Source organism: Benincasa hispida, chromosome 12 (genome assembly GCF_009727055.1).
Source record: "Benincasa hispida cultivar B227 chromosome 12, ASM972705v1, whole genome shotgun sequence".
Taxonomy (NCBI): domain Eukaryota; kingdom Viridiplantae; phylum Streptophyta; class Magnoliopsida; order Cucurbitales; family Cucurbitaceae; genus Benincasa; species Benincasa hispida.
In genome coordinates, this window is record NC_052360.1 from 30095530 (window position 1) to 30111241 (window position 15712).

At 29.1% G+C, this 15712-nt stretch overlaps 1 long non-coding RNA gene and 1 pseudogene across 1 annotated transcript in view; one reads left to right on the plus strand and one right to left on the minus strand.

The window, feature by feature from the left end:
- Window positions 1-1447, minus strand: part of LOC120068358 — a 3016-nt gene extending 1569 nt beyond the window's left edge. Inside the window, exons 1-2 of the long non-coding RNA XR_005479174.1 lie at window positions 1207-1447; window positions 1002-1093 (exon numbers count right to left, since the gene is read on the minus strand). This is a non-coding gene — a long non-coding RNA (uncharacterized LOC120068358). The remainder of the gene's footprint in view (window positions 1-1001; window positions 1094-1206) is intronic.
- Window positions 1448-4629: 3182 nt separating this feature from the next.
- Window positions 4630-6622, plus strand: LOC120092430 (annotated as a pseudogene).
- The last annotated feature ends 9090 nt before the right edge of the window (window positions 6623-15712 follow it).

Consider the following 15712-nt stretch of genomic DNA (forward strand, 5'->3'; position numbering starts at 1 on the left):
AAAAAAAAAAAAAGAAAAGAAAAACCACCACCACCTTAATATAGACACAACCTTCCATAAATCAAAATTTTGCCTATTACTAGGTAGTTTAGGAATCCACAAAACATTCAAAAATACATTTCAAACTTTCACATACTATTAACTAGTTTAAGAGTCCACAAGACATTTAAAAACAAAAAAAAAAAAAAAAAAAGAAGCAAAACTTAACAACAACTATAACCACAATAAAATTAGTAGCTTCAAGTGATAACCGCCCTTCCCTCCCTTTCCCCACGAAGAAAAAATAACCTTAATACAAACAAAACCTTCCATAAATCAAAATTTTACATATTATTGACTAGTTTAGGAGCCCACAAGACATTCAAAGATACATTTCAAACTTTCACATACTACTAATTAGTTTAAGAGTCCACAAGAGGCATTCAAAGGAAGAAGCAAAAACCTAGCAATAACTATAATCACAATGAAACAAGTAGTTTCAAGTGATAGCATTCCCCCCTCCCTTTCCAACCATCGATAAATCAAACTTTCACATATTACTAACTAGGTTAGGAGTCCACAAGACATTCAAATTTTTGCATTATACTTAAATTAAGTTTGGAGCCTTTGTAACCATACCATTGTTTCTGCAACTTGTGAGTTACATAAAAGAGAAGAGTTTATGAAAGGTGTTCACCTTACAACTTTCAAATATGTTATGTCTCTCAAGAAGGTGAGAATGTAAAATCAAAGATTACTTTGCTCTAATGTCTAATTTTCAGTGAACTTTTTATGGTATATTTTCAGAAAATAGATATGAAAAGAGACTTACAGAGTAAAGAGAAAGGAAATCAATGAGAAAGATAGATCGAAAGAAAAATGGGAAGAAACAAAAAAAACTTAATACAGAAGAAATTATATGTAAGTAAAAAGAACACGAGAATGTTTAGCACTTAGAAAGTGTCAAAGAAATGAAGATTAGAATGAGAACAAAGAATGCACAGATACAACCACAACTATACCAGTTTCCACCGCCACAAATATAACCTCCATTGATGCCGTATTCTTCCCTTTTCTTTGATTAAAAATTTCAACTTAAGGAAGAAGTAAAACCCTAAAAGACATTGGCAAAAAGAAAGTCTTAAATAGAAAATTGGGATTTAAGGGTAGATTGAAGAAAATAAAAAGGAACAAGGAGAAAAAAATAAGAAGGAACAAGAGATTTACCAAGTTAGGAACATTAAGAAGATGATGGAGTTGGACCATAGGAGTTTCTCAAATCAAACAAAATAGAAGAAGATGGCAGAAGATGATAATCTATAGGAATGTTGGACCATGAAGGTGTTTAAACCATGACCAGAGAAGAAGAGGATCACAAGGGAGAAGGCAGAGGGATAAGTTAAAAGGAGAAGATAGGGGAGAAGACGGAGTCTGCAACGGGCGATACTGAAAAAAATGTAATAGATGGATCTTTTTCGTACGTAAGATCGCGCACCCAAACAAATTTCCTTTCGCACTTTTTTTCCATCTTTATGATAGCCTTTTATATAAAACCTATATTAAAAGGCTATTAAAAGTGATATTTGTTGTAGTGCAAGTTTGTTATTTTAATTATAAAATGTGAGAGCAAATGGATTTTGAGTCAAAGGTCGGATGAAACTACATTTTTATTCTGCATGTTTGACATGTTTTTGCAACATATGCAAATCTAATGCACTATGCATATAAAATTTGATAATCTTTATGGGATAACTAGGTTTCTATCTCTACTTGAACAAACCACGTGTATGGACTTTGATGCCATTTGTTATTTAAGCATAGTGGTCTTAGAAATCCACTTTTAGGAGACGTTTTTCAGGTCAACTTAATTTACTTGTAAGCTTCAGTGCCCAACCGTCTCGCATCAGGTGACTATATTATTGCCCAAATTCTGAAAACTTGATATAAAGAATTTCATTTTGAATCTTTGGTTTGTTGTAGTTGTTCTTACTAAAGTGTGTTTTTGAGTATTGGTGCAAGTTTTGTTATTCTAAGGTTAAGGTTGATGACTTATTTTATTTTCATTTTCATTTTTAGATAATAAGATCTTTTCCTTCAATTAATATTTCATTGCAAGTTAATTCATTTTTTCGCTTCAATAGGTTAGTTGGGTGTGTCAAAGACGTCTTTCCAAGTTCTACCTGGACATGTTTTAGAGTTTATATGAAGTGCATTAATAAAAAGTTTTATTTCAATTTATTTTATTTGCGAGACTCATTTTGGTGCCAGATGTTACCATTTTAGTTTGGGTGTCAAGGAAGTAGGTCCATGGTGTTTCAAATTATGTTAGACATGTGGTGGTAGGCTGGTAGCACTTGTTGAATAAATTAAAATTGTCCCCTTATATAAATTATCTTAACTAGTGGCGGTTGTTTCTTATCCCAAAAGAAATTTATTTTGTACCTTATAAACGTTTTATAGCTTCTGATTGATATTATAGTTTCGTCACCATTTTTTTGTTTTATGTATTTGTAAGTATTGAGGTTATATTATCTATAACTTAGCTAGTTTTCTTAGATTTTTCCCTTGTGTTTTAATTTTCAAATTGTGTCCCTCGTGTAGAAATTGTTTCACTTTTAACTAACTATATTTGAACGAAAAGGTAGGTTTACAAAAATTTCAGTGTAATAAGAAAATTCGAACACAAATTGTGGGAATTTTCGTCTCCATAATAGAATCTCAAATTAAAGTCATGAACTAGTAGTCGACAAATCACACTTGAAATTGGTTAAGTGGGGATTAACAACTTGCTATACTTTACGTATTTAATACTCATGCTATTCAGCTTAATAACTTTTATAATTTGTATTTTATATTTTAACCAACTTTTGTTGAAAATTATTCGTGAAATTTATTTTATTGTTGGATACGTATTTTTTTTTTTTTTTTTTTTTTTGTTGTAAACGAATATGGTGGAATAAGTTTTCTTGTAATTATGATATTTGAAAGAACGCAAAGATAATTATTTGTGACGCTAAAGTTATAAAAGCTTATGATTCTAGCTATGATTAATAATAAATAGCGGTAAGAAATTGTTGTAAGAACCTACAATAGCATTTAAAAGAGCTATAAGAACATATATAAAACAAGCATTGAAACAAGTATAACAATGTTATTAAATAATAATCATAGCACTAAAACTATGCAGTATAAAGTCTTCTATATCATTTTTTATAGCGTTTAAAAAGTGTTATGGATGTTGAGACTTTCAATAACATGGGCTATGACAGCATGCTTAAAAATACTATAGAAAGCCTTTTATAGCGTTTCTTCATTGTTATAAAAAATGTTATAGAAGATCTTTTATAACGTTTTTTAACTGCTATAAAAAATATTATAAAAGATTATTTATAGCATTTTTCGTTAACACCGAGACTTTCGATAACATGGACTATGTCAGCATTTCGAAGAAGCTGTAGAAAGACTATGATTGCATTTTTTCTATGATAGCGTTTTTTCTATCGTATGTTATATTTGTTGTAGTGACCCATTTCAAGCATCCTAAACCTTTCTCTAGAAAACATACTTATTAATGTTGACTTCCTAAGCTTGCACTTCAAATATATGTTAATCTTAACTCCAAGTTACTCCAACTTAATGTTCTAGACTTAACATTTTAAACTTACTCGTCCAACTTCTCTTTAGAATCTAAACGGATTCCATTATTTAAAAGAAAAGAAAGACATATTTTGCAAAGTCTTACACGTGATCCTCGAAAGTAAAGATATGTGAGTAGTGGGTGATAAAACCTTAATCCTGGAACATTGGAAAGTAAGGATATATAAAGTTGAAATTCCTTTAGTAATTGTTTGATTATGGTGGGATTTTTCTTTCTTTTTTTTCGTTTTTTTATCTTTATGAGGAATTTATTCCCTCCACTTGGATGTAGTATTTGTTCGATTACAGTTAGATTCTTTTTCTTTTTCGTTTTCTTTTGTCCACTAGTTAGATGAAAAAAAAATAAAAGTTCACTAAAACAGTGATATGGACATTTGATTACATCACATTAAATTTTCATTCACATCTCAATACTCATTACCAGTTTCTCACATCTCAATACTTGTTACCAATAACCAATGTAAGAAATGAATCAACATTTTTATTATATCGTAAATGAAAATCATGAAACTTAAAATATAAACATCAACATATCAATAATAGTAATATTGTATAAATAATAAAGTTTTTTCAACTTTTTTTTAAAAAAAAAAAAAAAAAGAATATACAGTGTAGTACTACTTTAAATATATATTTTGGAAATATCATTTTTTATTTTTTTAAAAATATTTGTCGATACATATCTACATTTTCTCAGTATTTCCATCAAAAGTTACATAAAATTGAAGCTGCAACATTTTGTTTGATATTGATAATTTAAACATTGATCGAGTCTACGAAATAAGTCAATTTAGGATTGAGTTAAGCTAAGAATTTATACTTGGTGTACGGATTTAGGTAACATTTCCAAAACTTTTTATCCCATTTCGCATCAAAACGAGCATTTAGGCAGTAGGTGTATGAGTATAAAAGAGAATAGATTAATTGCATTATTATACACGCTAATTGGATTAAGACTAAGCCTTGTAAATTCATATTGTTTCTCCACTAACATTGGTATTGATGGGTCGTACAGAAAATGGAAAAAGTACAACTAGAAATAGTATTCTTGGAAGAAAAGCATTCAAATCGAGGACAAGTTCTTCTGATATTACTAGATCTTCTGAGTTGCAATCATGTATCATAAAAGATGGCAAGGTCATAAATGTGATCAACACTCCTGATAATTAGTACTTAATTGAACGTTTAATTTCTATAGTTTTAAGACGTTCATTTTGGTTTATGTATCTTTAATTTTAGTTCATTTTGATTTTTAAACTTATAAAATGAATGAACTAAAATTAAATATAGTGTATGGTATCAAGTTTTAATATAGTGGATTGAGTTTGAGTATCATTTTTCATGATTGGATTATTAGTTGATTAAGTACCATAGTTACTATATACAAGCATTATGTCAATTGGCTACGCTAATTTTTGCAATTTAAGATGAAAATGAATTAATTTAAATCTACTCCAAAACCTATCTAAGTCGGAGATAACATTGGAGAAGATACTTTGGAAAGACCTCATGCAACAGAACATTAATTCATCAACTAAGTCACTTTAATTGAACATGTTATCAATCATAACTCAAGAAAGTCATAGTACTTGCTCAGTTCTCTCAAGCTCAGTCAATTTCCGTGTTGAGAAATAAAACCTAACAAGTCTATAAAATTTTTAGGGTCCGTTTGAATTATTAAAGGAGAAAGTATTTTTCAAAAAAAATTATTTATATTTAAATATTTTTTTATAAAAATCGTTTAAAATACACTTCAAAAACTATTTTGAATAGTTGTCAAATACTCAAATTTTGTCCAAAATGATTTATTTTTTAAATTAAATACTAAAAAATGTATTCCAAACACATTGTTAAAGTCACTCGACGAATTTAAACTCCTTTAAAACAACCTGTAAAAAAATCTAAAACTCTCGTATGAAGATTTACGGTCAATCATACAATTATTAGTCTAATCCAAATATCTCTCAAGCTATATAAACTTAAAAGCAATAAAATAGACATTAACTGACCTAGAAAATAAAAAGCATTAAACATATAAATGCACAAATGGTCATTGCCCTATGGAAAGAGACTTTAATTAAGTAGCTAAGAAAGTCCAAAACAATAAATCAAGGTCTAAAGAATGTTGAGATGTTGTCATCTCGAAAATTTTTGCTGCAACACTTCTATTCATGACCTTAATGCTCCAAAAACACTCATCTAAGTTCCATTTGCTTCTATTTCACATTTGAGTCATGTAATTTTTTATTTGAATTGCTCAAATCTTGTAACTTGATCAAATAACTCGTGAAATTTCAAAATTTAATTTAATCATATAGCATAATATATTACTGATGTTGAAATTGAATGATCATTTGAATTATGGGATATATAGGATTGTTCGATTCAAGTGTTGGATCAGAATACATTGCAAGAGAAATCATGAAAAGCGTAGATTTAATGAAACAAGGTATTCATGCAGTTATCTTAGTTTTTTTTTAGTGAGGACTCGATTTTCAAAAGAAGAAGAGGCCACCGTTCGAACCCTTCAGACTTTGTTCGGAACAAAAATCGTGGACTTTGTCATTGTCCTCTTCACCGGAGGGGACGAACTCGAAGATAACGAAGAAACACTGGAAGATTACTTGGATCGTGAATGTCCTATGGGATTGAAGGATATCATAGCCGCTAGTAAGAATCGCTGCTTGGTTTTTAATAACAAAACCACAGATGAAACAAAGAAAGTTGAACAAGTGGAGAAGTTGATAGGGATGGTGAACGGAGTTGTACAACAAAATGGAGGAAAAGCCTAGACTCATGGCTTGTTTTCTAATCTCAAGTTTGAGGTCAAGTTGCAAGATGTGAAAACCAAGCTTGAACAACAATTGGAGTTTGAAAGACAAGCAAGACTTGAAGCAGAACAGAGAATGCAAGAAATTCAAAAATAATCTATCAAAGAAATTCGAGTCCTCAACGATCGTCTACGTGTCGCACTTGAAAGGCCACCGCCTCCAGCTCCACCGCCACGACATCGTCGCCGCAGCGGTGGCAGAGGCAGTTGTGTTATTTTATGACTCTACCGCACTGATTAAATGATATGATCCATGATTAATATATTATGTATACATACTAAATAGATAATGTGAGGTCAAAATAAACCTAATTCAAATGGTATAAGTATATTCGATAATCTCCTGTCTATAATTCGTTTCTCCACTTTACATATTGTAAAAAGGAAAATTAAAGAATACTGAAAAGAAAAACTTATTTAACAAAGTTATTTAATAACCGCTATAAAAATACATATTTAAAAATTGGGATGTCTATTCAAAAATAATAGAAACAAGTGTGGAATGTCTTTTATAGTTTTTTTTTTTTTTTTTAAGAATCTTTTATAGTTTTCTCATCAGTGTATATGGAATGACATTAAATTACCAAGTTTTACTTCTATCTTTGCTTGTGTGTATTGTAAATTGTAATGTAGGAGAAATTACGTTATTAATTAATGAAAAACCTAGTTTTGAAGAATATCTTAACTACGTTTGAGAACATCATTTAGTTTAGGTGAATCCACAACGATAATAAGAATAATCCACATTAACTAATTGATATACAACCCCAAGAAAATTAAACAGATTTGATTTGAAAAGATTATAAAATACCAAGAAGAAAGGACAATTTGTTCTTATCTTCAAGATATCGAACTCTCCACAATATCATTGATCAAACTAAATTGAAAGTTCTAAATATGCATTCTAAACACAAAAATACAAAGAAAACATAAACCTTAAGAGAGATTAAACTTTATTAGAAATATTCAATCAAATTCAATTTTTGTTCAAGGACTAAAGTACGTCACCTTTTATACTAAATGAAATGACATAGCCTTTCATCTATGTAACTTAGGTGCAACCAACACTCTTTCAACAACATACATGAACTTTTATAAATACAAATACATAAAATAAATAGGAACATAATGCATTAAGGATGTGGATGAATCTAGTTTTTTAGATTCATTATTTCTCTTGGTTGAACAAGTATCTCGTAAAACTTAAAAGGTTGCAACTTTTCACCATGGATTAGAAATTTAGCTGAGAAGTATTCAATCATTTTTAAAGTCATTTAGCTTTAGTTCTTGTCATTCGTCCTAGTGGCATATTGATTACTTTATGACTAGGATTTGTCTAGCAATATATATACACACATATTTCCAAACTATAATTTATATGTCTTAAATATAAAAAGCATTCAAAATAGAACTATATTCTAATAAACTATCTGATGTCATCTAACTAAAATAAATATCAAAAAGAAAATATTAGTATTTCAATTGTTGATCAAATATTACATTGCTTTACCCAAATCGAGATGCTAAAATAGTGTGAAAGATGTTTACTCAACTTCATGAACTGGATACATTTCTTACCATGTTATCGTTCAACCATTTGGTTTTTTTTTTTAAAAAAAAGTAAACTTATTTCATTCACATTTCTTACAATGATTTACATCTTTCTTAAGTACAATGGTTGAATTATTAATCAAATTCCAAAAACAAAAACAACTTTTTGAAAGCTATTTTTTTAGTTCTCAAAATTTGACCTAATTTTTTAAACCATTGATGAAAAGTAGATAATAAATAAAGAAATTTAGATGTGAAAGTAGTGTACACGACTTAATTTTTAAAAATAAAAATAAAAAAAATTATTATCAAAAGGGACCTAAGTTTTACCAAGCAACACTTTAATTTATTAAAAAGATTTTATAGCCATCTGGAAATATCATTGGTATGTGCCCACTCATACTACGCCTAACTTGTGTGGAGTCACATTTCCTCAAAATTTGCATAACAAAGACTTGAAAAAGATATTAAATATTATTTTGAGTAACTTTGTACGAAGAAGATTAATGAAATAATGAGTACCATTTTATTAACAATATCATTCCATAAACAAAATAACAAGTAGATTGCGTAACAAATTATCATCGAAAATAATATGTTGTAGGAGACAAAAAAAACCAAAATCAAAGACAAATGATTAGTTAACTTTGAGCGTAAGATTTAGCACAACTTTAATGGTACATAAACAAGGAAACCACCTACTAGAAGTCCCTGTTGTAATTGCACCAATTGATCACATCCTAAAACACTGAATATTCTCACAAGTTCTAAACCAATCCATGTATTCATTCCATTGTTATTTTTGTTCAACAAGATTTATTAAGAAACTTAATTTGTTGAATGGACTCTGAGTTTTATTAATTTTACTATAATATTTTGAATACATTCTCTAGTATATGATCCCTTGATATTTTCTCTCGAGCATTGAATGAAAATTTTCTTCCATGTCTTCTTGGAACATCAACTTTAAAGTGTTTAAGAACTTAACAGACGTTTTTTCTTCTAGGTCTTCAATATTTAGATCTTTAAGGGAGTTACTTTTTAGAGCTTTAGAGCTTTAGAACTTTAGCCTTCTAATCTTCAGAGTTTTAGGAGAGTTATGTACTTCAGATCTTCAGAGTTTCAATTTCTTTTGAGTGTTAGAGTTTTAGTCTTCAGTTCTTCCAATCCCTTCTCCTCCCCGAAAATACAAGACTTTTATTTATAGAGTTTTCGAGGGACCTTATATGGGTTTGATCCTAATCACTTATGGGCCAAGAGATTGGACTTGGACTAGGGACAAAGTTGGCTTGTGCCTAACATTTTCTTTTAGTCTAATTTACCATGGGCCTAAAATTGGATTAGGCATTGGGCCTTATTTACTCAATCCAAATCACTTTTCCATTTTAGGCCCAAATTGGTCCATGCTTAGTCATAGTTGAATTTGATTAGTCCTATTGTGTTGATCAGATGGCCATACAGAAGATATGTGACATCTTTTTTATTGGTCAATTATTTGTTTCTAAATTGTTAACGGGCCTTGAATTTAATAAAAAGGTTGGTTCCACAAACAATAATCAAACAAAAAATAATAATAAAAGATGTAGAATAAGGATAAATATATTAGGGATATATTACAAAATTAGTGCCAGATATCAGTAATACCTATATAGGTAAATGACCAAAGAGCCCACATGCAGCCTACCATTTCACGCTTCTTCTTCCGATTTTCTCAAATTAAAAATTATCACTGATAGCAATTATTAATGATAGCAACTGATAGCAATTATCAGTGATAGCTACTGATAGCTACTATTAGTTGCTATCGTGATAGCTGCTATCAGTGATAGTTTTCAATTTGAGAAATACTAATACAACATTAAAATAGTATCACTTAAAATATCACTTTTTAATTTGCTATCAATTTTCAATAGTTATCATTGATACAATTGATCAATGGGAATCAAACTTGAAATATTAACACCTAAGGCTATCAGTGGATATTAATAATAGACTTTTATAAGTAGTTATCAACTTTTGAAAGGAAACTATCATCTTTCAAAGATTACATTTAAAATTATAAGTGATAGAAGTCTATCAATAAAAGGTTTATAAGTGACTATCTCTAATATTTACCTAAGTCATATAACCAATAGCATTAATATCATTCATTTCATTGATATTTACCTAAGTCATATCACTGATATACGGATATCACTAATAGTTATGGTTATCATTGATAGCTTCAATCAGTGGCTACCACCTATAGCTTTTAGCAGTGACTATCAATGATAGACTTTCATCAAATGAAATTGACTTTTATATCATTGATATTATTGATGTATGGATATCACCCCAGTTCTATCACCAATATCCCTGATAGCATTTACATTGTAGTTATCAGCGATAGCTTCTATCATTGATAACATGCCATTAGAGATAACTTTTATCATTCTTTTTTTACAACCAAATAACATGTCATCGTTGATAGCTTCTATCACTAATAAACATGCTATTTAGTCATAACTTTTAAGCTTTCCACTTACATTTTAGTTCAAGATTCGACTTTATTAATTAAATTCACTAAGTTGGCTATCAATTATAGACTTCTATAAGTGACTATTAACTATGAAAAAATTATCAAAGATTAAGTTATAAATGATACAAATTATTAATGACTATCACTGATCATAAACTTTTATTTGCTATTTATATTTAATATTTTGTTATAATAATCAGACTTGATGATTGACTTTTTTATGTTAAGACACGTATGAATTGGGTATTTTCAAGTCTTGAGTACAAAACTAAACCTCATAATTTTTATGAAAAAAAAAAAGGAAGCAAAAATCGATTAATGAAAAAAAATTTAGAAAAGAAATTGAAGAAACAAAAATCAGAGAAAAAAAGGTAATGAAAGAAGCAAAAATCAAAGAAAGGAAAGAAAAAAAAAAAAGAAAAAAAAAGAAAGAAAAGAAGAAGGAAATGAAAGAAAATTGAAAAAATAAAAAAGAAAAGGAAGAAGGAGAAAACCAAAAAAATGAAAGAAAGGAAAAAACCAAAGGGAAGAAGTAAAAACCGAAGAAAAGAAAAAAAAGAAAAAAAAAAAGGAAGAAGAAGAAGAAGGTGTACACAAACAAGAGGTGACGAAATAAAAAATTAGAAAAAATTCAAAAGTTGACGATATATTTAGATCTTTTTCTTTTTTTTATTATCTATTACAAATATGCTTATTAAAATAGGTTTTTGTTTATTTGCCCAAAATTTTCTTCCAACAATTTCACCGAAAGAAAGTTTCTGCTTTGAGAGTTTCAATCAAAACTTTAGTTCTGATTTCTTTTCCGAACTTTGACTTTGATATTAAAGAAAATGGTATGCACTCTTTGATTTATGAATCTGCGAGCAAAAAGATTATGAAGGAAAAAAGACTTGGGGGTTGTTTGATGGTGGGCTTAAGTTAGGTTGGGAGCCCATCCGGTGTTTGACGGTGGTAAAACTTAAAATCGGTGGGTTTGAAACCCAACATTTTATCCCCTCGTTTCACGCCCCATTTGTAAGTGCATTCTTCAGCCCTTTCTCTCTCTTCTGTCACACGTAATTAATCACCACTCTCTCTCTTTTCTCATTTTCTCCTTTCTTCCGACGTTTGGTTTCTATTTTTTGTCTGATCTCTTCGTTCTCCATCCAGTTGGAATGGGTTGTGTCTTTTCGTTTCTCCGGCTGGAACAGGTTGTATTTCTCTTTACCTCTTTGTTCTCTGCTTTGGTTCCTCCGTGTATATTTTATTTATTTCTCTGTACATCTCTTCGTTTCTCTAATTTCAATTGGTTTTTTGGCTTCTTTGTATGTTTATTCTCCGATTTCAAAAGATTTTGTTGTAGATCTAACGATATTTCAGTTTTTTTATTATTTTATAGTAGATCTAGGTTTTTTTTGTTTATATCTACTTCTTTTTTTTTTTTTTTTTGCGATTACCTTGTTCTACGCTGACGATTAGTGTTAAATCCGTCTTGATTTCCTCATGCAAGTTTGATATTATTTTTTGATTTCGATTCCTATTGTCCAAAGGAAAACTTTGATGATTTTTTTAATCTATTTATATGTTATTAGATCTGTCTCTATTCTTCCTCATGCATGTTTGATATTCTTCCTTGAAGATGTTTGATGTTCTTCATTCATTGTTTGATTTTCTGGTTTGGGACTGTTTAACGTTCTATTTTGCGATTCTGATTCCGGACCGTCCAAATCAAACCTTGATGATTTTTATCTTCCTACTATCTACTGTTCCACTTGCTTGTATGAGTTTTTTTTTTTTTAAAATCAATTTATATGTTATTAAATCCGTCTCTATTCTTCCTCATGCATGTTTGATATTCTTCCTTGAAGATGTTTGATGTTCTTCCTTGCATGTTTGATGTTCTTCCTTCGTTGTTTGATTTTCTGATTTAGGACTGTTGAATGTTCTGCGATTCCGATTCCAGACTGTCCAAAGCAAACCTTGATGATTTTTATCTTCCTATTGTCTACTGTTCCACTTGCTTGAATGGGTTTTTTTTTTTTTTTNCCTTGATGATTTTTATCTTCCTATTGTCTACTGTTCCACTTGCTTGAATGGGTTTTTTTTTTTTTTTATCAATTTATATGTTATTAAATCTGTCTCTATTCTACCTCATGCATGTGTGATTTTCTTCCTTGCAAACCTCTATAATTTTTATAATCTTCTTTTTCCTCTTATAACTATTGTCTACTATTCTAATCTGCTTCTTGATTGTTTTTCAACTTTTTTTTTATTTAGATTTTCTCTTGCCGCTTCAATATTAAATCATGTGTCCTCTCTTGCCCTTTTTCTTTTTCTTTTTCAGGTAAATTGGAGGCAAGTTAAGTCCTAGTAGGGGATATAGATTGTGTTATTGGAGCTTGGTGGGGGTCAATCCACCCAAGAATAGGTCTGTTTTCTTTTTTTCTTTTTTTTTTTTCTCTGGAGGCCGATGATGATTTCAAACTATTTTTTAGATTAAAAAATGACATGCATCTCTATTTTTCCTTATCTTTTGACTTTATTTTCTTTGAATCTTTTTTCTTATCTTTTGAGTATGATTTATGTTTTAGTTTTATTTCCTTTGAACATGTTTTCTGTGTGAATGTATTTTTTGCTTCATTCCATTAAATTTGTTTTTAGCATTCAATCTAATTTAATTTTTGTACGTTTTAAAATTGACTTCAATTTTGAAATTGTTGAAATTGTTTATTTTGTTTGCTTGGAGTTGGATTTGTTCCAATCAAATGGCTTTTTGAAATCTTGAGGCCTTCTAATTCACATGATATATTATGTTGTATTTATGTCATTTTATAGCTCAACCATCAAATTAATAGTGACCTGACCCTTAATTTATTTATTTTTTACTTGACTGTCTTTAATATAGGTTTACTGTTTGAATTTATTGAGTTAGGTGCACTTAAGTTTACCTAACCTTCCTCACCAACTCTACTTATTATATGCTCTACTTATATCTCAATCTGTGTTCATATTTTTTAAGACTTCTCCACAGACTCTTCTGTAAACTTTTTTGGTAAGTCCCTCAACCTTCCTTTTTATTTCAACTTTCTCTTAAATCTATTTTTCATTCTAGTATGTGCTATTTGGTTATTGCAATATACTTTGCTTCCTTCCTCCACCTCTAACCTCAACTTATTTCATCCATATAAAGTATGCTTCCTTTTTTTTTCTTATAATCGAATTAAGATATATCGCTAACATTTTCTTGTTTTTGTTAAGTCGTCAATTGATTATTTTGCCCCCTAGTTGTGAATTGTCTTCACCATCGCTCACTCCGAACATAAACAAAGGTATGATCTTCATTACTGTCTATTCTTTCTTTATTCTTGAATACTATTAACATCCATTATTACTATGGTCTAACTGAACTTATTTTTCTTTCGTGTAGGGCCCAAACTAATCGAATATACCTTTCGTAACTAGTTTGAGGTTCGTAAATTTTAAGTTTGGAATGATCTTCGTTACTGTCTATTCTTTCTTTCTTCTACTTGTTGAGGACTGTTTACTTCAAATGTATCATTGTTATGTATTTTGGACTTGTATGTTGGACATTTTCCCACATTTTCTCCCTTGTGACGATGTGGAATTTGTTTTCCCTCTGTTTCTTGAAGAAGACTATGTCGAACTCAAAGTTATTAGAAAAATATTATATTGTATTGTTAAATTTTGGTTTGTATCAATCTACATCTTCTATCAAATGAATTCATTTCAATCACAAGTTTTATCAAAATTATATTCATTTACATCTTCCATTATCAAAAGTATATTAAATTATGAACACAGTATCAAACTTATAATTTTGATAATGAAATCCCTACATTTTCACAATGAAGAGAATTTGAACTTAGAACTTTGTTAATTACTTCCATTACAACTTATAACTTTGTTAACTAATTATGATGTTTTCAAATATTAATCCAGCATTAATTCTAATTGTTCACTTTATTAATCTAAACATAATTATATGTTTTGAGTGATTTTTAAAATAAGTCTAAGAAGTATTAAATAATACACTTATGAGAAGTATTTTTTTTTTTTTTTTTTACAAGTTTATAAGTTTAGTAAGTTTCAAAATAAGTTTCCAAAATAAGTCTAATAAGTTTACAAGTTTATAAGTTTCAAACTGTATTTTTATAAATGGTGAAATAAAAGCTTGAAATGTACAAATGTATTATTTATTAATAGTAAAATAAGTATACTTTTATTAATAGTGAAATAAAAGTTTGAAATAAAAGTTTTATTAATAGTGAAGTAAGTTAAAAATGTACAAACTGAAATAAGTTTATAAGTTTGAAATTATATTTTTATTTATAGTGCACTAAAAATTTCAAAGGTACAAACGTCATATTTATTAATAATGAAATAACTATACTTTTATTATTAGTGAAATAGAAGTTTGAAATAAACGTTTGAAATAAAAATTTTATTAGTAGTGCAATAAGTTAAAAATGTACAAACTGAAATTAGTTTATAAGTTCAAAAGTATACTTTTATTTATAGTGTAATAAAGGTTTGAAATAGCGAAATAACTATACTTTTATTTATAGTGATGTTTTTACGTATATACTTTTTAAGTTAAATAAAATGAAAAAGTTCTTACAATAAAATTTGAAAATTAACTAGGCACATGAAAATCCAATTATGTCAAGTACTATAATACTTAGTCATTATTACGTTAGAAACATTTGTAATGTGTCAACTACAATACCTAGTTGCACAGTTTAGTTTTTTGTAGGTAGTAATGGGTTGTATGAGGGGGCCCTTATACCATAACCTCTACATCCTAACTCCCCAAAAAAATCATTCACTTCAACGTTGATTACTAGTATTGACTACCCATGTCCTGAAACTTTAGGTAGATGGGAAAACACAAATTCTATGTCATTTTCGTTGGTCGTATCCCAGGGATCTACCTATCCTGGCATGAATATCACGGATAAGTTAGTGGGTATAAGGGGGCATTATACAAGTCCTATAAAACATTCGATGCAGCAGGCACGCGTATAGGTATTACAATACAACGCACATTAGACAAGTTAGTGATCAAAGTATTGGACAATGTAGTACATTATTGCAACTGTAATAGGATTTGTTTTTGGGATGATCGTAATGTATACTTGGCTCGGGATAGTCGGATATGAGTGATGTACTAGGTTGTC